The sequence below is a fragment of the Anolis carolinensis genome, chromosome 6 (genome assembly GCF_035594765.1).
Source record: "Anolis carolinensis isolate JA03-04 chromosome 6, rAnoCar3.1.pri, whole genome shotgun sequence".
Taxonomy (NCBI): domain Eukaryota; kingdom Metazoa; phylum Chordata; class Lepidosauria; order Squamata; family Dactyloidae; genus Anolis; species Anolis carolinensis.
In genome coordinates, this window is record NC_085846.1 from 78,828,788 (window position 1) to 78,856,724 (window position 27,937).

At 40.8% G+C, this 27,937-nt stretch overlaps 1 long non-coding RNA gene across 1 annotated transcript; it reads left to right on the plus strand.

Annotated features, from left to right (window-relative positions):
- Window positions 1-358: 358 nt before the first annotated feature.
- Window positions 359-22,880, plus strand: LOC134292564 (uncharacterized). The gene is made up of 3 exons (XR_009999806.1): window positions 359-490; window positions 1,797-1,920; window positions 22,557-22,880. It is a non-coding gene; the product is annotated as an uncharacterized LOC134292564 (long non-coding RNA).
- The last annotated feature ends 5,057 nt before the right edge of the window (window positions 22,881-27,937 follow it).

A 27,937-nucleotide genomic window follows, 5' to 3' on the forward strand; every position in this document is an offset into this window, starting at 1 on the left:
AATGCACAGAGATATTCTGAACACTTGAAGAGGAACAACCTCCCCTCCTCCCCCTCCTTTCTCCCTTCCGCTCCCTCTCTCCCATCATTTTGTTCAATATCTGAGGGCACTTCAGGGAAAAAGTTGATGCTGTAACATGACTTGGGGGGTGGGAGGGACAGAGTACTGCCAACCCATGTCCTGTTCCGTCCTCCAGAGGTTTGGTTTGCTTTTTTCCATAGCTGTAGAAAATAGCACCTGTTTGCATTTGCTCCAGGGTTGCTGCAGATTCTGCAGCACTATGATAGTTAGGCATTAGCAGAGTTTGTAGCCAGCTTAGCAAAGTCTTTGCTGCTGGCAGCCTGCAAATGTATCTTTTTGTTCTGGAGACCGCCCCTTTTCCTGGGGAAAGAAGGCTCCATTTTGAGAAGCCTCTTGCCTTCTAGACTGAAGAAGAAACAACTTAGATGTGCTTGTGTGGCCAAGCCAGGCCAACTTTGACAAAGCCATCGTAAGTATTGACCTGCCTTTAAAGCTTAACACTGGGGCAAAGAACATCTCCGGATTTTTTTTGCTACTGGAAGAAGCCCTACCAACTTTGCCTCAAAAACTAGCTTTGAGCTTAGATAGTTATAGACCTTTTTGATAGCAGCTCAGGGCTAGGGTAAAGAGGATCTCAGGATCTCTTCGCCTTTGGTGGAAGTTAATCCAGCAACTAAAGGGGGAAAGCAAGAAAGGAACATCTGCAAAGTTTTATAAGTTGACTGTTTTTATTTGCAACCTTAACTACGTGTGCCAAGTTTGCCAAGGACTTTGTGAAAATAAAATTTTGTTTGATTGTTCTACTTGAAGTGCCTTTGGTTACTGGGATTTCCAGAGCTTCTAAGTAAGGCCCCTGCAGTTCACCTGGGCAAAGGAAGAAGCACATCCTAAAGCTTTAAAAGCTGCCAGGATGTGACGGCATATTTCCCATGCTGCCTGAACCTGGGAATGTAGAATGGCAGTTAGGAAAGTTGCAGCTGGTTCCATTTGGGAACCAGGCCAATTGTACTAACTGCCCCTAAATCAGGGGAAAGCCCAATCCTGGGGCAGGATTCAGGCTTTCTCCTACTTAACTTAACCCAGGTCAAGGCCATATTAAGGTGGCCTTCCCCTGGATTACCCAGGATCAGCTGACCTAAATGGTCAGTGTAGATGTACCGCATTATAGTAGAATACAGTGAAACCTTGCTATCTACTGAGTTTCCTTTCCAAGACACCAATGGATGTCAAAAACTGTAGGTGTTCAAGCCTCATTATTTGCAATGGCATAGTGAAATGGGGTCCCTTTTATAATACAGGAAAATGCAGGTTTGCTTTGCAGATTTATTAAAATATTTTCAAACTGTGAATGGTTGAATTTGTGGATGCAGAATCCATGGATATGGAGGGACAACTGCACAATTATAGCCTGCCTGTATTTAAGGAATTCCAATGACAATAGTGAGTTCAAACAAATTACCTCCCATCCAATGTGAAACAACATGAGAAGAGCACTGAACACAGGTGTTTCTGGAAGGTTTTTATCATCTATTAGTCCACCACTATCACAGACATGTTTGGTGAGGATATGGCAGAGAAACTGCTCAATGGCTGATCCCAAGTGGTGGAACTCCCTCGCACAGGAAGTCAGGTTGGGCCCATCTTCCCACAAAAAGGTGAAGACATTTTATTTAGGCAGGACTTTGTAGGCAGGGCTTTTCTCTAGACTCATGTAGCAGAAGGATCTTTTAATCAAGTGTACTGTGCTTTTATGTCTTCTTTTCCTCTACTTATAGATTGAGAAGCTGAAAGAAAGTAAGGAGACATGGAGACAAGGAGATTCTTCTAATTTGCATTGTACACTATTCGCACTTTTCTGGCCCACTCCTCTTTTAGGAGCCAACCCAGGTTTTTACCAAAGTATGTTTATTGTTTATTGGTATATGTGATTTTATCTGTTTTTGATTTGAGGGTTGTTGTATGATTTCTGGGCTGTATGGCCATGTTCTAGAAGTATTCTCTCCTGACGTTTCACCCACATCTATGGCAGCAAGGAAGGTTTATATATATTTGTGGGGAGTCCAGGGTGAGGGAAGAATTCCTGTTAATTGGAGGCCAGCGTGAATGTTGCAGTTAATCACCCTAATTTGCATTGAATGGCTTCATCTACTGGCTACTTTCTGCCTGGGGGCATCCTTTGTTAGCTTTTGATTTATTTTCTACTGTTGAGTTTTATATTGTTGTTTCCTGGCCCTGGCCCCATGTAAGCTGCCCCGAGTCCCCTCGGGGAGATAGGGCGGGGTATAAAAATAAAATTATTATTATTATTATTACAATTCTGAAGAACTGGGACACATAGTAGTGATGGTGAAGATAAAGATGATCCTTGCTATGACAATGGTTAATCAGAAAGCAACCCCTGGGATGTTTGGAAGACAAATTGTTACCCAGATAATTCTTAACTGGAAAACCATTAAAAACAAAATGCAGAAGACCAGGATACTTTCAGAATGTAAGAAAACCAATGACTGTTGTACTGGTTTGCTCTGGTTGTTTCCTCCTCTTCTTGATGAAGGCGTATAGCCATTTTTCTATACCAAGAAGTACTTTAGAAAAACAAAATGTAAGCTCTCACCTGAAAATAGATGTGAACTTAACATTGCCATATTCCTGCGCATTCTGTGCTTCAATCATGGGAGCATCACTCACAGTGAGGGGGTGAGGTGGGAGGTATCTCCAAAAACCATGTGAGAAAATGCTGTATAAATAATCCATGGCATCAGAAGAAGTGATTTACAGCTTACCAATTGGTGTTTTAGTACCTTTCCATTGTGACCCAAGAAAAAGGGGGATCAGGAGAAAGTGTTATGAAGCAATTTTGCCTCGTGATCCTATAGAGCAGGGAAAATGCCTCTCTGTGTACTGTACATACATACATAAACAGTTCCTTCTCAGCTGCCATTTTATGTCGCTATACCTTCATTTGCAATTACATCAAATCACATTGGCATTACAAAGATTTGTGGCAATCTCATCTTTCCACATCATTGACAGCTCAGGAGATGCATCTGAAATTCATAGTAGCCTCATTGCCTGTGGTGAGAGAAATTCATACTGCTAAATTTTTATTCTAGATTTCAAGCTGCTTTTCCTCAGTCGTGAGCTCTCCCATTTTTAATCTTTTCCTGCCTCATGCACTGTATCAGAATAACCAGCCAATATTGTTAAACTGTCAGGTGGTCTCTGCTGCCTCTGAATTTTATCGGTAGAAATAAATACTATAGCATTAAAAAGAGAGAGAGAGAAATAAAACCATTCTTTTTGGTAAGTCTTTCCGAACGAACAGTATGGAAATCGAGAGGGGGAAAAAATCTGTAAACTTTAACGTGATTGCTCCTCATTTTTTTAACGAAAAATCTTTGGGGGAAATAAAAGGTTGGAAGAGAATATTCAGTCTGATTTACTACGCAGTGATAGAGGTGCCAGACTGCATCCCAAAATTGAACAGCGTTCAAGGGAAAGAGAATTTAAAATCCCAGAAAGAAGAAATATTTCCAAATTAATGGCATTGCCCGAATGCCTTGGCTCTTTGCACCCCACCAGGAAGGTTTATTATTTTCTGGTAAAATGTTGCTAGAATGGGGAGTGGTAGTCAGTGATGCGTCAGAGCTGCTCTTTGAAGACATTAAAAAGCTGAATGCACAACAAAGAACAGATGTTCCAGCATGCTTTATTTATGCACCCATCAGCAATCTTCCAATGACCACAAAACACAGGCTTCTTTTTCTCCCTCTCATGCTGCACAATATTCTTTTCTGATCAGCTCATGCTATGTGCATGTGTGTGTGTTTATGTGAGATATATATATATATATATATATATATATATTTCACTGAAACTTTAGGAACATTCTTATATGTGTCTGTGTGTATGCACACAAACATTTCTGTGTATGTGCTTGAAAGTCTGCCTTCATCAAAAGCGGCTTCTATTGAACTGTAGAACAGGTGTGGATTCTGCAATTAGATCACATTTCCGGCGGGGAGAGGCAGAAAAAGAGAGAGAGAGAGAGAGAGAACGAAAGAGAGAAACAGACAGAGGGTAATAATGGCGGTGAATTCTTCACAGTCAAATGCAGCACCATAGCGACCGGTAACAATGAAGAATAATAGGTATTAGTATTAGGGTGATTATTTTTAGTTTATGGCCTCCTTTGATTGAATGCTTCCATAAGGCACTGTTCACATGTGTGCAGCGCTTGCCAGCTGTAGAGCAAACTTGTTTTACCGGTGCTTAACTGTGAATCTCATTGCTCCCACCCCCTCGGTTCTGAATTGGAACAAAAAGTAATGATTAGGAAATGGGATGTAATGCAGATTAAATGTTGCGATGGACCAGGAGCCCGATAGACGGCATGAAAAACTCCCTTGGATGTGATCTTTTAAAGCCAAAGTATCTATCTGCATTTTGCACTTGCAGAAGGGGCTTCCATTTCCCAAACTAAAGGAAACTGGAGTAGAAATACATGCGCGTATGGAGAATATACGTGCGAGTATCTACCCAGCTGTAATACAGATAAAGAAGCTTTCTAATTTATGCTCACCGTAAACATATGTTAACTTAAGTGCAATACAACTGTCAGCAGTCTGGGTGGCTCTGATTTAAACAGAGTTGAATTCTCAGAAATGCACGGGCCAACCCTTTAGAAGGTAGAAACTGGCACATTTCTGTTAAAAAAAGTCTCAGAAAGCAGCATCGTTTATCATAAGCTGAGAATCATGAACAAAGGATATTAAAGAAAATATGGCGGGGCTTTAAACTGAGCTGCCTAGAATTGGTGACAGCATGAAGGTCAGGAGGCAGGTGCTATATTTGTGAAATCCTTTAATTTGAACATAACCAGAGATTTTTTTCTTTAAGGGGGTTTCTTTACAGAAAAATTCTTTGTTCAATTTTCAGGATTTGGGGATTTTATCCAATGCTTGAGAACATTTCTAGTTTTCTATACCACTTTTGTGTGTGGGAGTTGCACTTCTAATCTAACTCTTCTCTTTCTCTCTAATCTCAGAATATTTGAAGCATATATATGTGGTTATTCTGCTTCTGTTCATGATTCTGTTCACAATTCGCTATTCTGTTCATCATCAAATTAGTTTGCAAAGTCATAGATGAAATGTATTCATATTTTTAGTGAGATAAAAGGATGCCCTGAATTCTTAGTGATTGGGGATTAGGCTAAGTAGCCACTCCTGCGATTCCATTGTTCAGTTAAATTCTACAACATTACATGAAACTGCTGGGTGTGGTCATCTTGAGTTTTGGAGTTCAGTGCCATCTCTACAGAGATGACAATCAATTCTATTACTCTTTTCCACCAAATTCCAAGGAAGCTCCCCAGATCCTAGACCAATGCCTGGCAGCTGTGATGGACTGGATGAGAGCCAACAAACTGAGGCTTAATCCAGACAAGACAAAGGTCCTCCTGGCCAGTTGCAAGGCTGATAGGGGTATAGGGTGACAACCTGTGCTTGACGGGCTTACACTTCCCTTAAGGGCACAGGTCTACAGTCTGGGGGTTCTCCTGGATTCATTGTTGATGCTTGAAGCTCATGTGTTGGCAGTAGCTGGGAGGCCTTCACACAGTTAAAACTGGCACACCAGCTGTGACTGTACCTTGAAAAGTCTGACTTGGCCACAGTGGTCTATGGCTCAGATACATCTAGTATGGACTACTGCAATGTACTCTATATGGGGCTGCCTTTGAAAACGGCTCGGAAGCTGCAGTTCATGCAAAGATAGGCAGCTAGATTACTAACTGGAGCTAGCTATAAGGAGCATACAATACTCCTATTAAGGCATCTCCACTGGCTGCTGACAAGCTTCCATGCTCAATTCAAAGTGCAGGTTATTGTCTATAAAGCCCTATATGTTTTGGGTCCAACTTATCTTTGTGGCAGCATCTCTTTCTATGAACCGGTACGGGATCTGAGATCTGCCAGGGAGGCCCTTCTTTCAGTCCCAGCTCCATCCCAAGCACGGTTGGTGGAGATCAGAGAGAGAGCCTTCTCGGTGGTGGCCCCCCAGCTCTGGAATTCCCTCCCTAGAGAGATTAGGCTAGCCCCCCCTCGGTGGATTGTCACCTTGACGTGGTGAGGGGGCTTGCGTGTTCCAACGAACCTGCGGGCACAACCACGGGAGTCACTCACTCCCAGGAGTAGCCACAGGGGAGGATCCAGACCAAGAACAATCCAAAGACCCAAAGACTTCAACGGCAAAGCAGGCAGATGATAACATGGTACATATTACAACGGCTGTGAAGGCGGAAGAAGGCTGCAACAGACTGAGAAGCCACTCTCGTTGTGTTAACCACACCACTGCTGGGACCTCAATCTGTGAAGACTGTGTGTTGACCGGCCGTGCACCAACCTCCACACATTAAAAAAAATCATGCACAGGCATCTTCCAAGAAATGGAGGACCTCATCCTCGAACTATGAGGGATTGCCTAAGAAGCCCCCACTCTTCAGTCTAATCTGAAAACATGACTTTTTAAACAGGCCTTTGACCTTGATTAGAATTTTAGTGGTTAGACTCAAGGACATAGTGATTGCTTCACTCCGTCATTTTGGATTGATACTTGAAGACAATCATTTTTATCCACAGGTGCTGCTACATTTTATGGAAACTTATGTCTTATTATGTGATGTTTTTAGGTAAAAGTGTTGTGTAAATTTATGTTTATGATGTCATCATTTTATATGATGTATTGTGTATTCTATGTGTGTGGCACTTTGTAGTGCTTTTGTGAGCTGCCCCGAGTCCCTTCGGGGAGATGGTGGCAGGATATAAATAATGTATTATTATTACTATTATTATCACTACTCCAGTGTTCCCTCACTACTTCGTGGTTCACTTTTCGTGGATTCGCTGTTTTGCATTTTTTCAATAAACTCTAAAAGATATTATAAATCATAAAAAATTACAATTTACAGCCTAAGGAAGGGAGGATGGAGAAGCCAAAGGGAGAGAAAAGGAGCCCAAGCGGCAACGGGAGGAGAAGGAGGGGATTTAGCAACACATGATTGGTTGATAAAGACTTATTATAGTGTATAACTACTAAAATAATGTATAAATATTAAAATATAGTGTCCCTACTTCGCGGATTTTCACTTATTGCAGGTGGTCCTGGAACCTAACCCCAGCGATAAGTGAGGGAACACTGTACTACTATTACAAAGCATGGTAGATGCTAAAACAACCTTTCCAAATCTGATGCCTTCCAGATGGTTTAACTGCAACTCCCATAATCCATCCACAATGATCAAATAATTATATGAGTTGTCATCCACAAAATCTAAAGAGTCTGGATGTTGACATAAAGCATTCTAGGATAATATATTGTGAAATAGCATTGGCATGCACTTAGAAATGAACACCACAATCTATTGTGTTTACTTCTAAGCATGTTTAGTAGAGGTTATTCCAAGATAAGTCAGTAGAATTAATGCAGTTTGACACCCTTTAACTGCTGTGGTTCAATGCTGTGCAATAATGGGAATTGTAGTTTGGTGAAGCACCAACACTCTTTGGCAGAGAGGGCTTAAATAAACTGCAACTCTCATGATTCCATAGCACTGAGTCCTGGCAGTTAAAGTGGTGTCAAACTGCATTAATTCTACAGTGTACCCTGAATCAGACTTATCTATCTAGGCTAGATCAATTAAAATAAATGGCAGGACAATTCTAAAAAGAGACTTTCCAATTCTACCAATTAGAAGTCAGTGTATGACTATTCCTTCTTGTTCTCTGCTTAGTCAGGCAACATATGTGCCCACCAATAAGATAAATGTTTTGTATTATAAGTCAAGACTATAATAGCCATTTGCAGACTTCTCTGTGAAAATAGACTGGTGGTGACATATTGAATGCACAAAGGTTATGCTGTGAAAATAAATAAGTGACCTGGGCTCTGTGACAAATCTGCAAAAGTACAACATAATTTCAACTTAAATAAATGAATATAATATGGTGCAGTAAGAAAATATCCACCTGGTAAAATAGAAAATCCCAGCCACCTGGTACCTAAAAATCTGTTATAATTACTTTTTATTTCACACAGATGATAAAAAATAGAGATGAGCTATATTATTTATGCTTATGATGTATCATTTTTGAAAACAACATGTTATATCCAGACAGTTCTGTCATCACCATGTCATCTGAAGAGTTGCTTTTATCATCACCACATATTGTTTTCACAGCATGCATTATTGACATGATCTTCTTACAATACTTACCTCTTGAACTGTAGCGATCCAACTTCATGGCAATTAAAAGGGATATGTTAGCCCTGTTGCTTTCGGCAACATAGCCATGACCCCGACACATATGACAAATCAATCACCCATCCAGCTTCAACGCTCTGCCCATTGTGATTTCTATTTAAAGGCTTATTAAAACTTAACTATGGCAAAAATATAGAAGTATGAAACTAATCGATGATACATTCATTGGCCCTTCTCTCTGAAACAATAACAGTAGGGTGAATTTGGGACAATTCTTCAGCAACTTAGCTCTCATTAGAACTCTGTGCCTGGAGAATGCACAACGATGATATATTGCCACTGATGCTCACAAGACAAATATAGATTAAAAGCTCAGATAGTCTGCAGACACATCTCAGGTTATGGGCAAACTATGAACCAGGGACAGGGGGCTTAAAAAAAGACAAAAAGTCTGAAAAAATGGATGACAGTGAGGATGAGATATATTTTGCAAATACAAATTTGTAATCTATATATATAAAAGAGTGATGGCATCACGGCAGCGGACAAAACAACAAAAGTGAACACCCCACAACCTCGAAAATTGACAGCACAACCCCTCATCCATGCCTCTAGGTTGATACAACAAAAAGAAAAGAAAAATAAAGTCCTAATTAGAGGGAGAGGAATAATTGTTTTTATCCAATTGCTGCCAGTTAGAAGGCTAAGCTCCGCTCACTTGGTCTCCTAGCAACCCACTCAGCCCAAGGGACCCTTAACTACCTTAACTACCACCAATTCCTCAATACTTTATTTCCCATACCACCATACTTCGCCACAGCAACGCGTGGCTGGGCACAGCTAGTATAGATATAAAGTTGCAACATATATTTTGGAACCCTTGGTGGTGCAGTGGATTAAACTGCTGAGCTGCTGAACTTTGCACTGAAAGGTCAAAAGTTCAAATCCAAGGAGCAGGGTGAGCTCCCGCTATTAGCCCCAGCTTCTGTCAATCTAGCAATTCAAAAACATGTAAATGTGAGTCGATCAATAGGTACCACCCTGATGGGAAGGTAACAGTGCTCCATGCAGTCATGCCAGCCACATGACCTTGAAGACGTCTACGGACAACGGCAGCTCTTTGTCTTAGAAATGGAGATGAGCACCAACTCCCAGAGTCGGACCCAACTAGACTTAATGTCAGGGAAAACCTTTACCTTTACATACAACATATATTTATTCTGGGATGAATGGGGAACATCAAATATAATGAGAAATACATATAGACTTCTCATGTTGTAGTTTGGGTTAATGAGAGTTAAGACATTTTTCATATGATACAGGTGTTCCTTACTACACCACTAGAAGTGAAGAATCCCTTATTTCAGGGTTAACTCATATTACAAATGACCTCTGCATTGATATCAATTCTCTCATCATTCTTGCTGTGGACCCATCTACACTGCCATATAATTCAGTTTGAAACTGCATTATAGTTAGTGTCGACTTATATAATACAGCTGAACTGCATTATATGAGTCTGACATGACGTTAAGTCCAGTCATGTCTGACCCTGGGGGTTGGTGCTCTAAGCCATAGAGCCAGCATTGTCCATAGACACCTCCAAGGTCATGTGGCCGGCATGACTACATGAAGCGCCGTTACCTTCCCGCCGGAGCGGTACCTATTGATCTACTCACATTGGCATGTTTTTGAACTGCTAGGTTGGCAGAAGCTGGAGCTAACAGTGGGCGCTCACTCTGCTCCTGGGACTTGAACCTGCTACCTTTCGGTCTGCAAGTTCAGCAGCTCAGTGCTTTAGCACACTTCGCCACTGGGGCTCCTATATGAGTTTACAAGTGACCATATAATGCCATTTAAAATTGTAGTTGGCAGTGTAGTTGGGGCCATAGTCTTGATCACTCATCCAAGTTTCTTCTGTACCAAGAAACTACACATAAAGCATTCAATCATGTGATTCTCCATGCACCCCATAATCTATAGTGATGAGTCTAAAAAAGGCTTTAATGTATGGCATTTCTGAATAGATAAATCAGACCAGCAATTTTCTAATTGTGATTATTCAGGAACAGCAAGGTCGAACTGCCATTTCTTTGTGCCATCAAAAAGTTCTCAAGAAGAAGGTGGAGGACGGGCCATAGTTCAGAAGCTCAGTAGCTATCTTTTAACAGCCAACTGGCTTTTGCAGATGTAATTCAACTTATCGATCTGTTCTATACTAGGCTTTGCATTGCAGCACTACCAAAGCAGAACGAAATACAATGGGGCAGTTAAGGGAGAAAAGAGCATACCAGAGGGAGAGAAAAACAGAGACAGATTTTTTCTACCCTTTCTCCTCCCAAGTAAAGCAACTGACAGGTGCAGCATTATTCTGCAGATGGACCAGGAGTGGCACAATACAATTATATAAGTCTGGCACACATGTGCTTCTGCTTTACCTTACATGCCAGCTAGCCAGTCTTTAGCCAGATTTTAGGGGACATCCCCAACAGTTGTTTTGCAGACACAGAGAAAGAGAGAGCAAATCAGTCCCTGACAGAACATCATTAGCCATTTTCCAAAATAGGCCTTGTGCCTGAGCCAGAACTGTCTTGCTCACTTTTTCTTTTCAAATAATGCCCATTTATGTCACCAAAAATTCATCTTTCTTCAAAATTCAGAGGCATTTCAAGAAGAGAAAAGGACACTTTTCTTTCACAAATGGTCCGCGTTTGTGGGAGAAACAGCTTGTGCCTGATGAAATATGTAATATATTATTTTTTAATTAAAAATACAACTTTCTGTCTCTGTTTTTATTCTGTAAGGCATTTAACAATCTGTTCATTGGGCATTGCGTTTTCCTTTGGAGAAATCAAACTAGCAATAAATCCATTTTTTAAAAAAGTTGTCTTTTTGAGAGACTAGTTTGGCTTCTTGAAATTTAGTTAAATATAACAGAAATATATATACTGTAGCAAACACTATGTCTTTGTCACCGCAGTTCTCATAGTTGGCACTGCTACAACAGCACAAGCAAAAGACATTTCTGCAGTGACATGAGAATGGCTTTCAAGGGCAGTGAAAAGATAGAGCTGGGCCAAAGTATCCTGCATTATCATTGTATTACCCAAGTAGATGATTCTGGACTTTATCACACCAGTCAGATGTTCGACAACAGTCATGTTAGTTTAGACAGTGGATACATACTGAGTTCAGCACCTTCAATATTGCACTAAAGTAGGTAGCGGGAATGTAGTGGAATTGGGAGCTATTGATGGGAAAATACCAGTGTAATGGGAAATAAACTAATAGTAGGATGCAGGTGACATTATGTGACTACTTGGGAAAACGAAGCCTTCATATCCCAGCAAAGTCTGGCTAAATGATAGCTAACCCAAAGCTGAAATGCCAATCTAACAGACCAGAATAGCCACAGGAAACTGCTTTTGTAACTGAGAGTTCATTATGATCTTTTTAAAAATGTCTAGATGCAAATGCTCTTCAATATGAGTCTGTAATCATGCAATGAGTGCTTTTGAAAATGATTGTGATGGGCAAGGAGTAAAAGTCAGAGAGCTGTCTTTTTTGCATTATTGCAAATCAAAGGTTGATAAGAATCAGTTGCTCAAATTTGAAAATGCTTGAGTTAATGTTAAATACTGCTAGTCATTTCTGAATCCCACTGTACTTGTAAGAAATATACCTGCATTTTATATCTATCTGAATGGGAATGAACTGTTATCAGTCTCTGCGTTCTAGTGATATTTGAATTATTTTTGATGCCAATTGACCTGCATTCCTGTGAAGTGTACATGCGAGAAAATATCCAAGACCTTTTACTGAAATGAGCCATGAATCTTTTGAAGAAATGATAAAATCAGGCAAAACACAATGGAATTTTCTACAAAACTAGGAAAATTAGATAATCAAAAAAAAAAAAAAAGAATGGGATTGTTCTGGATGTAAGAGTCATACATATCTAGTTTTAAGCAAATCTTTAATGAATCCCATCTTCTAGAAGAGCTATTTACTGCAGTAAAAAAAAGAGGGGGGACTTGATACTCTTTATAGCAGTGGTTCCCAACCCATGGGCCGTGGCCCAATAGTGGACCACGTGAACAAAACAGTCCGCGAACCTCCTTCCTCTATATTTTTATTTTATTTTATTAATTTTATTTCAGTTCCTTTTGCAGAGCTGACCATTGCATTGGCTAGACCACATCAGCTCTAGATTATTAAATATGGTTTTTCTGCGGGCGAACAGATGGTGACTACTGGATGGCATATGTTCTATATCAGAAACTAGAGCTGATGTGGTCTATCCAATGCAATTTTCTGAATCAGTATCCCAAATAACCAAGTAGAATCTAAAGTTGACTAAAAACTGATTCGTAACCCTTTTGGTACTAATGTTGGAGAGTGGTCAAGTAGGCCCTGGTCAAAGTAGTCCCTGGTCAAGTGGGCCCTGATCATAAAAAGGTTGGGAGCCATTGCTTTAAAGAAAAGATATTGATTATGGCAAATATCCTTTATCAGATGCAAATCAAGTTACCTTTGCAAAACCGATAAGGCTTCATGGCCAATAGACATCATGTGCCTGTTCTCGTTTTGGAAGTGTGTGGAAAACAAATAGGGTTCTAATTTTAAGGAAATGTGTTTAAACATAACAAAAATGCCGTTCCCCTAACCAATATTTGATTGTCTATGTCAAAACTGCATGAACAAAAAGCAGAGAGTTGGCTTGAAAGAACCAGGGTCCCATCTACACTGACATATAATCCAGTTTGAAACTGCATTCTATAGTCAGTGTAGACTCATATAATGCAGTTTGATCATTATGAGTCCACACTGACCATATAATGCATTTTCAGGGTACCTTATAAGATAAAAAGAAATATATGTACAACAGCACATCTAGATAACAACACCCAAAAACGTATGTTGGAAATGCCATTACAATGCCTATAGATGTAAGCTCATTGAAACATATCAATTTAAAACAAAAAGATACAGCATGCCAAGAAAAACAATCAGTTTCCACAAGGCCACTGAAATAAAAAAAATCACTTGCCGCTAAAAGAAAAGGTAATTCCTGCCTCTAGTAGGATGTAAAGTGCATCTACATTGTAGAATTAATGCAGTTTGACTCACCTACCATTGAGCCATGGTAGTTAGAGTGATGTCAAACTGCATTAATGCTTCTGTGTTGATACAGTCTTAGCTGTGATCAAAACTCTATTTCCTGGACATTGGCTTTGAATTCTTCCCATATGACTTGTCTGCTGGCTGCGTGAGTCTTTACTAGTGTTGACTCTGGACTTCTTGATCGTGTAACTCAGATTTCCCTGCCTGGAACCAGACCAATGACCAGTGTAGCCTGAACCGTCATGTCTGCATACATTTAAATATATATATATTAATATATATATAATACTATGAGACATATAGAGCTCATTCTGAAGAGCAGACAGATAAATCATCTTTAATCTGTGCTGAATTCCTCAGCTTGCTCTGCACTTAGAGGTAACTACTGTCATTAAAAATGTTTACTCCTTCTCCCATGTATCATCAAATTGCACCAATTTTCATAACAAAATCTTTGCCCTGATATAATTTGCTCAACATTGCCAATCTGACAAAAATGTTTTTCTCATTGCCCTGACCCTTCAGTGTAACACCATTTGAAGGACTGAGTAAGAGACTGAATAATAGAATGGAAGGAGTGGGATGGAAATGGTTATACTATTTGAGAAATTAGTCTTTCCGCTTATTTTAAACAGATATAGAATTTAACAGTATTTAAAGTATTTTGAGGTCATAGACATGTTCTGTCTAGAATTGAGTATTTTTACAACATGCACATTCGGCAAAGGGCATCCATGACGTTACTATGTAAGGAGTAATAATAATTAAAAAACTTTATTTATATACCGCTTTATCTCCTTGGGGGACTCTGGGCGGTTTCCTGGCTCTAGTAGAATATAAAGTGCATCTACATTGTAGAATCAATGCAGTTTGACTCACCTATAATTGAGCCATGGTAGTTAGAGTGATGTCAAACTATGTGGAAATCAGCAAAGTTACCAATGCACCAAAAAGAAATGCACAATGGAACTGATTAACATTGGTATGCTGGCTGGAAGTGGTGATGCACATAAATCAAATCCATGGAGTTTGATATCATTTTAAATGCCATGGCATAGTGCTATGGAAACCTGAGAATTGTTGGTGGAGAAAGCTAAAAACTCTGTAAAACTACAACTCCCAGGAATCCATAGCATTGAGCCATGGTGTGTCAAACTATATTAATTCTACAGTGTAGGTCTACTCTAAGTACAGTAGAGTCTCACTTATCCAAGCCTCGCTTATCCAAGCTTCTGGATTATCCAAGCCATTTTTGTAGTTAATGTTTTCAATATATCGTGATATTTTGGTGCTAAATTCGTGAATACAGTAATTACAACATAACATTACTGTGTATTGAACTACGTTTTCTGTCAAATTTGTTGTATAACATGATGTTTTGGTGCTTAATTTGTAAAATCATAACCTAATTTGATGTTTAATAGGCTTTTCCTTAATCCCTCCTTATTCTCCAAGATATTCGCTTATCCAAGCTTCTGCCGGCCCGTTTAGCTTGGATAAGTGAGGCTCTACTGTATACATAAAGATATGTAAACTGTGATAAAGAATTAATTAATTATGGATTTACAATTAATTGGTTACAAAAGTATAACCTAGAATTATGCATTCATAACTGATTCATATTCATGATCCCTACATATTATATAGTCCAGGGAGTATGAAGAGAGAAGTCTCCCAATCCTAACTTACCAAGCAGCAGCTGTGAGTGGTAGGGGTATGTCTCCTGTTGATCAAATGAAATATACTTATGTTTCTGCTCTCGGCCCACATGAACTATCTCTGGCATGAAGCGAATTGCAACAGGAATCCTGCTTCTGATTGTCACACCTGCTATTGCTCATGGTAGGAGGGTTTAATTGTCAGGGAGCCGTGGTAGTGCAATGGATTAAATCCCTGTGCTGGCTAGACTGCTGACCTGAAAGTTGCTGGTTCGAATCCGTGAGATGGGATGACCTCCCATGTGTCAGCTATAGCTTGCGGGGACATGAGAGAAGCCTCCCAGCAGGATGAAAACACATCCGGGCATCCCCTAGGCAACGTCTCTGTAGACAGCCAATTCTCTCATACCAGAAGTGACTTGCCATATGTTCTCAAGTCAGTTCAGACATGATAAAAAAATTCCAATTGTCAGAGGTTCATAGAAGTTCCTGCCTAGAAAGTTAGTCAGGAGTTGGGAGTCTGGGGAATAAGACTGGGAGATGCTACCTAGCTTTGCTTTTAGCTATGCAACTAAGGTAGTACAAGAATTTCAGCAATTATTATTATTATTATTATTATTATTATTATTAATAATAATAATAATAATAATAATAATAATAATAATAATAATAATATCATGCCTTTGCCCCAGTTCAGCACGAAAGGTGGTTTACAAAGGTAAAACTTTATAATGAAACTATCAGTAGAGTTGGAGCCCCGGTGGCAAAGTGCATTAAAGCACTGAGCTGCAGACCAAAAGGTCCCAGGTTCAAGCCCCCGGAGCGGCGTGAGCGGCCGCTGTTAGCTCCAGCTCCTGCCAACCTAGCAGTTCAAAAACATGCCAATGTGAGTAGATCAATAGGTACCACTCCGGCGGGAAGGTAACGGCGCTCCATGCAGTCATGCCGGCCACATGACCTTGGAGACAACGCCGGCTCTTCGGCTTAGAAATGGAGATGAGCACCACACTCCAGAGTCAGACATGACTGGACTTAACGTCAGGGGAAACTTTTACCTTACTTATCAGTAGAGTTAAAAGCACTGCTGCTGCTCAGTCGCATAGTCATTTCCGGCTCTTCGTGACCTCATGGACCAGTCCACGCCAGAGCTCCCTGTCCGCTGTCACCACCCCCAGTTCCTTCAAGGTCAACCCAGTCACTTCAAGGATACCGTCCATCCATCTTGCCCTTGGTTGCCCCCTCTTCCTTTTTCCTTCCATTTTCCCCAGCATCGTGATCTTTTCTAAGCTTTCCTGTCTTCTCATGATGTGGTCAAAATACTTCAACTTTGCCAGGATTTTCCTCCAGCACCAAAGTTCAAAAGCGTCTATCTTCCTTCGTTCAGCCTTCCTTATGGCTGCCGTTCACTTTCCGGTCCCAATTCAAGGTGCAGACCATCATCTATAAAGCCCTAAACGGTTTGGGACCCACCTACCTTAGGGACCGTATCTCCTACCATAAACCTGCTCGTTCCCTTCGTTCATCCGGGGAGGCCTTCCTTTCGCCACTGCCTCTGTCCCAGGCCCGTCTTGTGGGAACGAGGGAGAGGGCTTTTTCTGCTGTGGCCCCCCGACTGTGGAATTCATTGCCCACTGAGATTAGGCAAGCCCCCACCTTGTTAGCCTTTAAGAAAGATCTAAAAACATGGCTTTTCCGATGTGCCTTTGGGGAGTAAATGTAATATATTGCTCTGGCCATTCCCCTTGGTTTTTATCCTTTAGACTGCTCCACCATTTTATTTCCCTGTTTCCCCCTATTCCTATGTCTCTCTCTCCCGAGTTTTTAATTAAGTGTTCATGTGGCCCGCCCTGTTTTTTACTGTTTTCTCTGATTTGTGCTGTAATGTATATGATTATTTTTGCACTGTTATATTGTGTTATGATATGTTGTTTTATTTTGTTATATTGTATGGTGTCTGGGCATGGCCCCATGTAAGCCGCCCCGAGTCCCCGTTGGGGAGATGGTGGCGGGGTATAAATAAAGTTTTATTATTATTATTATTATTATTATGGTCCAGCTCTCGCATCCATAGGTTACTATGGGGAATACCATTGCTTTCACTATGCAGACCTTCGTTGCCAGTGTGATGTCTCTACTCTTCACTATTTTATCAAGATTGGCCATTGCTCTCCTCCCAAGAAGTAAACGTCTTCTGATTTCCTGGCTGTAGTCTGCATCTGCAGTGATCTTCGCACCTAGAAATATAAAATCTGTCACTGCCTCTACGTTTTCTCCTTCTATTTGCCAGTTATCAATAGGTGTAATTGCCATGATCTTGGTTTTCTTGATGTTTAACTGCAACCCAGCTTTTGCGTTTTCTTCTTTCACCTTGGTGATAAGGCTCCTCAGCTCCTCCTCACTTTCAGCCATCAGAGTGGTATCATCTGCATACCTAAGGTTGTTGATGTTTCTTCCAGCAATTTTAACTCTGGCCTTGGATTCGTCAAGCCCCGCACGTCACATTATGTGTTCTGCATACAAGTTGAATAGGTAGGGTGAAAGTATACAGCCCTGCCGTACTCCTTTCCCAATCTTGAACCAATGTGTTGTTCCGTGGTCTGTTCTTACTGTGGCTACTTGGTCTTTATACAGATTTCTCAGGAGACAGACAAGGTGAATTGGTATCCTCATACCACCAAGAACATGCCATAGTTTATTATGATCCACACAGTCAAAGACTTTAGAATAGTCAATAAAGAAGAAGTAGATGCACAACCATATAAAAATAACCATAAATTAAAAGCACAACCGTATAAAAATAATAAATAATCAATACATCACATTCTGAAAGGCTCTTTCTCCCTGAGCAATCACTCCCCAAAGAGCTACTGAAACAAAAAAGGTCTTAACTTGTCCATGAAAGATCAGCAGTTTCAGAGCATGCTCATTAACCATATTGTTCAATCTTAAGCATACATACCTGGACATTGATCAGTACATTTAATGCTGTTCACAGGAATAGTACAATCTGCCACTCTTACTTTCTATTGTGTTTAATTTTCTATTCAAAATGTTCTCATGTATTTATTTTTCCTAAACCTTTCCTTTTGCTTTCTTTAAGTCTTCAAAAACAAGTTGAAACGAGATGTCCTTCCCACATAGAATAGGTATGATTGAATAGGTACAATTATTCCTAGCATGCAGGGGATCAATATTGCACCTTTTTTCCATATTGGTGCAAAAGATAAGCCACTCAGACAAAAAATGTTTGTCATATTAATTTAGAGCTAACTTGGCAGAACACGAAGCAGTTCAAACCCAGACTTTTAACAGTTAAATACACAAAGCTGTGGGCCCAGATGGATGGATCTCTCAGTTTTCCCACATTGACTACATTTGTATAAGAAAATCTCAATTTTTTTCTGTCCCAGATATGAAGTTTCACATTTTGAAATTTTGCCAAACTCTTATCAAACGACAGTAACATTAAAATTCTTACCCATCCCTAGTTTCTTATAACTGCGGCCTAAGGGGTTAGGTATATTATTCTATTTAGATCCTTTTGAAAAGAATAGCAGATGGTTTAGTAAACTGGAAAACCTATACAGACATCTTTAGGATCAGCAGAAGAAATGTATCAAATTTTATGCTTTTGCTGTGCTATTTATACTAAAAACCTGCGTACATATTGTAGCATCAAAACTATGTTTTATGTTGTTCTCATAACTTGCTGGTCTTTGTAACTGGTGAAAAGGCAAGTTACATTCATTTCCCACACAACTTTTCTGTTCATGGCTCAAAATAAAATCAAAGTAAAGAACCAGAGCTATCATATTATTGCTGAGAGACATGGGCACTCAGTACAACTATCCATTCCTTAGGAGCATTTTTGGGCTGCTTATCTCAAAGGTTTTCTTCAACATGAGCTCTGGTTTGAAGAGATGCTTTATCCCAAACTTGTTCTGAATAAAGGGTCAAATTTATCCCAAAAGTTGAACTTTGGTGAAGAAAAATCATCAGAGATAGATTTTCAAGAGTTTGGAAAGAGCTGGAGAATGCAGGGAGAACACAAAAGATGCACAAAGATATAACCGAATGTGTTTTGCTATGCGGAAGTTATCTTTTTCAACAGCTACATTATAAAATTCTACCGAAGTTGGAAAACCACTTTTCTTGAAGTATATTCAAATAAGTTCTGCTTTCTTAAAAATAAAAATAAAAATGCCCAGTTTCAAACTTTTGCATTAAAATATGAACGTGACCTGAATTGAACTGATTATGAAGTACTATTTATGAATAGCTTTTGGGAACAGCTGAAGGCTGCCTGTTAGAGCTGTAGTTGTCTAATGCCTGACAGTAGTTACTCCAGTTTCTAAACCAGGAGCAGGCAGATGGTAGATTTGCATCTACAGGAAGATTTCTTGAAAAGATAACAATAATAACAACATTCAAATGTAAACTAACAAATGAAAGATAAAAGCAGGCTTAAAATATAATACATTACAAATCTATTTAAAAATAAATAATACCCAAAAACCTGACATGCCTTCCATCAATACCAACCCAGATTGAGTGCAAAAAGCTGTCTTATTTAAAAGTTCTTGGTTTTTTCTCTCACGGCAATTCCAATCCGGGGAGAGTGGGTGAGCTCCCTCTGTCAGCTCCAACACCCTATGCGGGGACATGAGGGAAGCCTCCCACAAGGATGGCAAAACATCAAACATCCGAGCGTCTCTGGGCAAGATCCTTGCAGACAGCCAATTCTCTCACACTAGAAGTTTCTCAAGTTGCTCCTGACATGAAAAAAAACTTGATGACCCTCAGATTGAGAGAGAGAAAGAGAGAGAGAGTGGGAGGGGAAGAGAGACTTCTTTAAGTGAGGTCCTGAGTTTGGGAAGTGGCCACGAAGGTAGCCTTCTTTCATAGCATCACTAGGCATGCATCTAGTAGTGGCAGAACAAAACGATGGGCCCAACTTGGGGAGTTGGACACTTAAGCAGTTTCTTTAAGATAAATACATTTTTTCAGATAGTCTGGTCCCAAGTTGCATTTGGTTACATTTCAGCAAAAGTTTCTGGCTTTTATATCTTTAACAAAAGCAACAGTGTAAACACTTTCTACTCTTTCATGTTGTCATTACACATGGTTCTGTGCATAACTGGATCAAGAAGAGGATCTCCCCTAAGTATCTCAAATGCCTGTATGGGAGAATACAACCTGGACCAAGTCATATAGGACATCTAAGAAGCTATTCTAACAGTTGAGTTATGTGTTTCTTGCAAACAGCTCTGATGAACTTTGTGACCGAAGACTTTTAGACTAGCTGAAGTTTCCCAACAGCCTTTAAAAGCAATCTCAGGAAGGCCTGTTAACAATACAGTCGGACCTCCACATTTGTGTTTTAACTTTTGTGGATTTGATTAATATATTCTCTCTAGGGACCTCTTCACATGGGGCTTTTTTCACCCCATTCTTCCATATGTTGACAGAGACAAGGCACCTTGTTCCATCCCCACCATATGGAGGGGGAAGGAGGGAAGGTGCGCGGGGCACCATGAACAGCCCCATGTGCCTTCCCTTTCACCAGTGAATGCCGGCAAAATGGCATGGCCCCAGGGGCCATGTGAAGAGGTCCCAAGAATCTCTAGGGACCTGCCTCACTAGCCAAGAATTCCAGATTCACCTTGAATGGAAGACTGACTGTGATGCAAAGCGGAAGGGAGTCCTGATACAATCTGGAAGAAGGGAGGGAGGAGTTGGAGCTAAACAAACACAGGAAAGCTACCAGCAGTTACCCACAGTGACCAACAGCCACACAATGCCCCAAAACGTAGTTAAAGCTAAACCGCGTTGTAAAGAAGAAGTCACAGCTGCCACATCCGGTCCGCGTCGTCAGGGAGAGTCACAGGCATCGAGTTCCAGTCCAAATCGTCAGGGAGAAGTCAGCATCACCGAATTCCAGTCCAAGGTAAACACAAAGAACACAGGACAATCCAGCACAAACCCACACAATGCCAGCCCCCGTTGCCACTTAAAAACCCGGGTTAACACTTGCGTTCCAAAACAGTCTTCCAAACATGTCTTCTGAAACAGAAATCCCGAAAAGCACCCAACAAAACACCTTGCCGATTGCAAAGTTGCATTAGCAACAAACTTAACTACAAGTCCTCCTCTGAACTTGAGCCAGCCAACGCCCCATCCACAGCTGATTGCTGCAAATCTTCATCAGAGCTGGAGTCGCCCAACGCCCCACCTCCAGCTGCAGCCCTTCTACGATCTCTCCAGCCAGACCATCTTCTTTCCAAACCCATAACTCCCCAGGACCCATCTGTATCTTCCCTGTGCCATCCCTCAAATGTACCACTGCTTGTGGGTTCCTCAAGAATCTCCCGGATCTCCTGAACCTTAGTCCAATCCATCTCCTCACTCCCAGAGTCTGAAATCCCATCCTCCTGACTCCCAGCCCCACAATCCCCTTCAAAACCCTCAAAGGTATCATCATCAGTGGGTTCCATAAGTATTTCCCGGATTCTCTTCCTTTGTTGCTCCTCATCAGAGTCTTACTCATGAGTCGTCTTCCTGCCTCTTTTAATACAACTAGTAGTATCTCACACACACCCAGCCCTCTTTGGGATAAAATGTTTCTATAGATGTGCCCCTAGTGACCTACTACAGATGGGACACTAAGCATATACAATATGCCAAGTCTACATTTCAATTAATATGTTCAAATGTTACATTGTTGTTCAATGTGGAGAGAAATATTACATATTCCTAAATGATTCTGCATTCATCTGATATGACTGGCACAGCAAGACATTTTGTTAGAACTGATCCGAGGAGCTATATCCAAATGTATATATTTCTGCTGTTTATGGGTCACAACTAACTTTATAGTCATGCATAAACTGTACTTCTGTGTGTCGTAAGAGGTATTCCCTGCCTCATAATAAAAATATTATAGAACATTGTATTTCCATATAGTAATGGCACTCTTATTTTACTAGTAGGAAAGGTATTGTACTAATTTAATTGACAGTCATAAAAGTCTCACAAGCAAGATCAATATTTTATTTTCTCAACAGGTTTTTGTCAATGAAGATTCAATTTTCCATGCATTGGATGTTTTTTGTGTGTGCTGAAATTGTAATCAGGACTACAGCAATGCTCTGTGGTGTGACTTTCCACATCTAAAGATATTATTCTGAGCATATCAACACAGGAATTTATTTTCTGTCTCTTCACATCAATTATACAGACTTGCTTTCACTTTGATACCCGGAGCTGGGTCTAACATTAGGCAGAATAAGGCCTCAAATGGTAAGCTTGGAGCTGCAAGTTGTCGAAAAACCAGTTATTCCTTTTTGTAATGGGACAGAACTTTGTACACCACACAACCAGTACTGTGTCCACTAAATTAACCCATTAAAGTGTAAGCTAATCCAAGGTAGGTTATAGGACCATACTACCTTTCTCTTAAAAAGCTTCACTTATTGTCTGTTTATTTCCAGGCATAATTGGCAGTGCTAGTGATGACCTATAAATCCCTGTATGGCCCAGGTCCAAGTGAGCTGGTAGATTGTATTTCTTTATGAACCATCTCAGACTCTGTGATCATCTGGAGAGGACCACCACCAACACAAGCACATCTGGGGCGGATGCAAGAGAGGATCTTCTTGGTGATTGCACCCAGATGCTAGAATTTTACAAAAATATTCAACAAAGCAAGACGTGATTTTAAACATGAAAACCACATCTATCTATTTATCAAATGATCTCTCAGTTGATATATCGATCTCCCAACATTTAGTCCTATTAAACATTTACCAAAATTCTTACTGTTTTTGAAACTTGGAATTCTTCTAGGCTATTTGCATGAATGTGGGTGTATAGAACATGCAGAAAATGGATTTGAAAATAAATTAGCACCAACTTCCATTTATACCAACATTGACTGCCTGCAAAATATTAATGTACAGAGGTTGGATAAAACAGGATCCAAAAGAGCCAGGACAACCTTTTCAAAACGCATTTTCCCATCAGGTCTAGTTGCAGCTGTTGGATGCACTACAATGTACATCTGATATGGAAAAGCAAATCAACTCTTTTAGATATTGAAAGAAAATTTGCCTGAAGGCATGTTTTTTCTTCTTCTCTTAAATTCTGCCATAGAGAGCAACCTAATAAAGCACTATTGAAAAAAATTATTTTCTTGATTGCAGGAATCTGCACTCACTCTAGCAGGTGTCTGAATTGCAGTAAATCTTTTATAGATCATTCCCTGCTGCTGAATCAAGTCCTTTGAATGGAAGTTATGATACTTAAACTCATAAGACACTTTGAAAAATCCAGGTTATATACCAGGGGTCCCCAAACTACGGCCCGGGGGCCACATGAGGCCCCTGGAAGGCATCTCTCCGGCCCCCACGGCAGTGGCTTCCTCCTCCTCCCCCGAGGAAGGTGCATGCCGCTGCGCTGTCCTTTCCCTGCACAAACCTTTGCAGCCCTTTCTGACCTCTCCCTGCAAAAGGGTTTGCAGGCATTCCTGGCGCCTCCCTCTCCCTGCACAAGGCTTTCCCGCCTCCTTCCTTGCCCTGTGCCTGGCTGGGGTTGGAGTTGGAGTTTTGCCTGTGTTTACAAAGGTATTTTAATTATTATTTAATTTGTGGTACACAAAGGCAGAAGAGGGCTGGACTAAATGACCCAAGGGGTCTTTTCCAATCCTTGATATTATTTTTATTGTTATTATTACTAACATTGAGACTGGGTGGCCATCTGCCAGGGGTGCTTTGCTTGTGCTTTTAGTGGACAAAAGCAGAAGGGGGTTGGACTACATGGCCCAACCCTCTTTATTATTTTCATGATGATGATGATTATAATAATAATAATAATAATAATTATTATTATTATTATTATTATTATTATTATTATTATTAACATTGAGGCTGTATTTGTTCCTGTTTGGTTTTTTTAACTTCAAAATAAGATGTGTGCCGTGTGCATAGGAATTTGTTCACAGTTTTTTTAAAATATATATATATATATAGTCCGGCCCTCCAATGGTCTGAGGGACTGTGAACTGGCCCCCTGTTTAAAAAGTTTGGGGACTCCTGTTATATACCGTAAGACCCCTTTGAAAGTTCAATTTGTTCTCTAGAGTGCCTCATTCTGTTTAGGGGCTCACCCACCCCCAAATCATCACACACCTAGACACTCTGGGTATAGCTACTGAGGGGGAGAAAATGAGGACACTGCCCTTTTATTTATTTTGCATCAAAAGCATTGCATACATTAATATAAAACTGATGAAAATAGGAGGAACACAAACGGCTAAATATCATTTGACCAAAATCAGGCAACAGTGATTGTATTGTCTGTAGCCTCAAGCACTTCTTCCTCTGTACATGAGGCAGGACACTGTGGACAAACATACAGATGCAGAGTTGTCTGCTCTGCTCCACAGTCACACAAGGTGGAGGATTCTTTTAGGCAGTGCCATTTTGCAGGTTGTCTTTTGATCTGCCCACTCTGCTTCTGAATCTGTTCCAGGTTGTCCATTCTTGGTTTGCCCCTGGAGGCAGACTCTCGTGGGGGGCCATCCAACTGGGATTTCCTGGCTTAGCTGACCAGAGAACGTCCTCGCTGTTGCTGGGGGAATGTCAAGAGGAGTGGTGGTCCTCATGAAGCTTTTCCTTGATTTGAATCTACTGGGAGGAGGCTGATAGCCATGCAGTGGATGGCTTTCACAGTGTTCAATCTTATTTTTCTCACAGTTAGCAGCAACTTCCCATCACACATCGGGGGAGGTGCAATACCAGCTAGCTTGTAGAGTTTATCAACAGGTGTAGGTTTGAGACATCCTGTGATTATTCTGCATGTTTCATTCAATGCTATGTTCACCTGCTTCACATGGACAGACTTGTGTCAAACAGGGCAGGCATAGTCAGCAGTTGTGTAAGACAAAGTCAGGGTTGATGTTCTTATTAATTTTGGGTCTGTACTCCATGCCTTTCATGTTCTTTGACTCATGTTTGGGAGCTGCGTTTGGTGGTCCCTATGTATCCACCCAAACATCCAATTCACCATGGAAAAAGAAAAGGAAGGAAAACTGCCATTTCTAGATGTTCTGGTCATCCGCAAACCCAATCAACAATTGGGCCACACAGTTTACAGAAAACCTACACACAGATAGATACCTTCATAAAAACTCCAACCATCACCCAAATAAATAAAGAAGCACAATCAAAGCCCTGACAGACCGTGCACAAAGAATATGCGAACTTCACCTCCTCCAAGGTGAACTAAACCATCTAAACTTGGCTCTACAGGCCAATGGATACTCCACCATGGACATCAGAAGAGCTGCAAGGCCAAAAACAAACCACGAGAGTAAAGACAATGATCCACCCAGAGGAAAAGTGTTCTTACCATACACCAAGGGAATCACTGACCACATAGGCAAACTGATGAAGAAGCACAACCTACAAACTATCTACAGACCCACAAAGAAAATCCAACAAATGCTACGGTCAGCGAAGGATAAGAGGTATCCTCTCTCCTCTGCAGGAGTCTATCGTATACCATGCAGCTGTGGATAAGTCTACATAGGGACCACCAAACGCAGCACCCAAACACGAGTCAAAGAACATGAAAGGCACTGCAGACTAATTCAACCAGAGAAATCAGCCATAGCAGAGTACTTGATGAACCAACCTGGACACAGTATATTATTTGAGAACACAGAAATGCTCGACCACTCCAACAAGTATCATGTCAGACTACACAGAGAAGCCATTGAAATTCACAAGCATGTGGACAACTTCAACAGAAAGTAGGAAACAATGAAAATGAACAAAATCTGGCTACCAGTATTTAAAAACTTAGAAATCAGAACAGTAAATAAGAAGCAACACTCTGAAAACAGAGGAGTTCCAGACATGAATCAACCAGGGGTAGCTAAGGACTCTGAACAAAGGATGCCCCCAGGCAGGAAGAAGCCAGGAGATGAAGCTATTCAATGCTAATTAAGATGATTAACTACAACATTCACACTGGCCTCCAACTGACAAGAGTTCTTCTCTCACCCTGGACTTTCCACAGATATATATAAACCTTCCTTGCTTAGTTTCTCCATACCTCACAACCTCTGAGGATGCCTGCCATAGATGTGGGTGAAACGTCAGGAGAGAATACTTCCGGAACATGGCCATACAGCCCGGAAAACATACAACAACCCTACATTGGTTTTGTTTGCTACACATTTGTTGATTGACTATATGGTTAAATTGAATGTTTGGGAGTAGGTATTGATGTAGGTAAGATGTAAATCACCTTAAATCAGAGGTGCAAAAATGTGTTTATTCAGATGTTATTGGACTGAAACTGACAACCTCATCTCAATGGCTGTACTGGGCTAGGCCTAACCATACATAGAGAGTCTCAGCTGAGCCACTCTGGTTTAAAAAAAACCCAGAAACTATTTTGGTACAAGAGAAGATTTGCAACGATCTCATCAATATTAGAATTTGTCTAGCCATATACATCAGGTAATCCACCAGTAATCGATGGTACTTGTTAAGCAGGAAATGGTTGTAGTTGTTGGCACTGCCACAGCCATTGTTTGTTTGCTTTCCCCTCTGCATGTGTGTGTGTGTTTCCACTCTGTTTGTACAGAGTTAAAAGGCCATACGGTAGCACTGTCTGCTTTGGTTACTCAAAGAACTTTCAAAACTGGGAGAGTAACTTTGTCAGCTGGGAGTTTTATTCATAGTTTGCTAGAAGCCACATTAAATAGCAACATCAGTCCGCATTTCAGCTCCACAGCAGTGCTCTTATTTCGAAGCCTGTGCAGATGGGTGATTCCCTCTGTGCTCGCTTTAATGGCCATGCTTCCAAAGACACTAATATTGTAAGACATCTCTCTCCAGAGTGTTGTTGATGCTGTAGTAAAAATGAAATTTATGTGCTATTCCCCCCTCCCTCTGGCCCATTCAGGTACCCTGACAATGGGTGCTCTGTTAGGAAGGCCACTTTCTGAAGCCAACACACAAAGACCCCACCCGAGAGAATCAGAGTTGTTCGGCTTGTGGAGCCAAATACATAAACAACAACAGCCCAAAACACTTAGAAATATTGATACCTCACTTATTGTCTTTACATTTGGGGCTCTCTTCTCAGTGGAGCTTGAGAGGCTATTGTGAAAAAATCCTCGTTGCTCATTTATACAGAAGGGACTCTGCCACACACATATCCCAGAATTTCCCCTTTTTTCTTTTTTCTTTTCACTTCCAGGACATCTTCAGACTCTCTTTAAAATATAAAATAAACTTCGCTTGTGATGCTTTAAAGGAATGTTGGTGGACAATGCAAGAGACGTAAATATGGGATAATCTTTAAAAATGTGGCATAAATACCAAGCCCTGGTACTCAAGTATTGTAACTAAAGGTTAACTGACAAATTTGTGAACATCCTGCGGCTCCTCCATGATGACAGGATGGCAACAGTCTTGGACAGCAACGGTTCCCAAAGTGACCCATTTAAGGTGGAAACCGGTGTCAAGAAGGGATGTGTCATTGCCCCTACCTTATTTTCCATCTTCACCGCTATGATACTTCATCTTGTTGATGGGAAGCTTCCCACCGGAGTGGAAATCATCTATCGGACAGATGGCAAGCTATTTAACCTCAGCAGACTGAAAGCCAAAACCAAGGTCACCACAACATCTATTATAGAACTCCAATATGCCGATGACAACGTAGTGTGTGCGTATTCAGAAGAAGACCTACAAGTTGTTTTAAAATAGAATTGTCGGTCTTCTTTAAGGTTGTGGCGTGATGCACCCCGCATCGCCCGCGTTCCCCCTCACCCCATCCCATGGGGGAAGTGTCCACC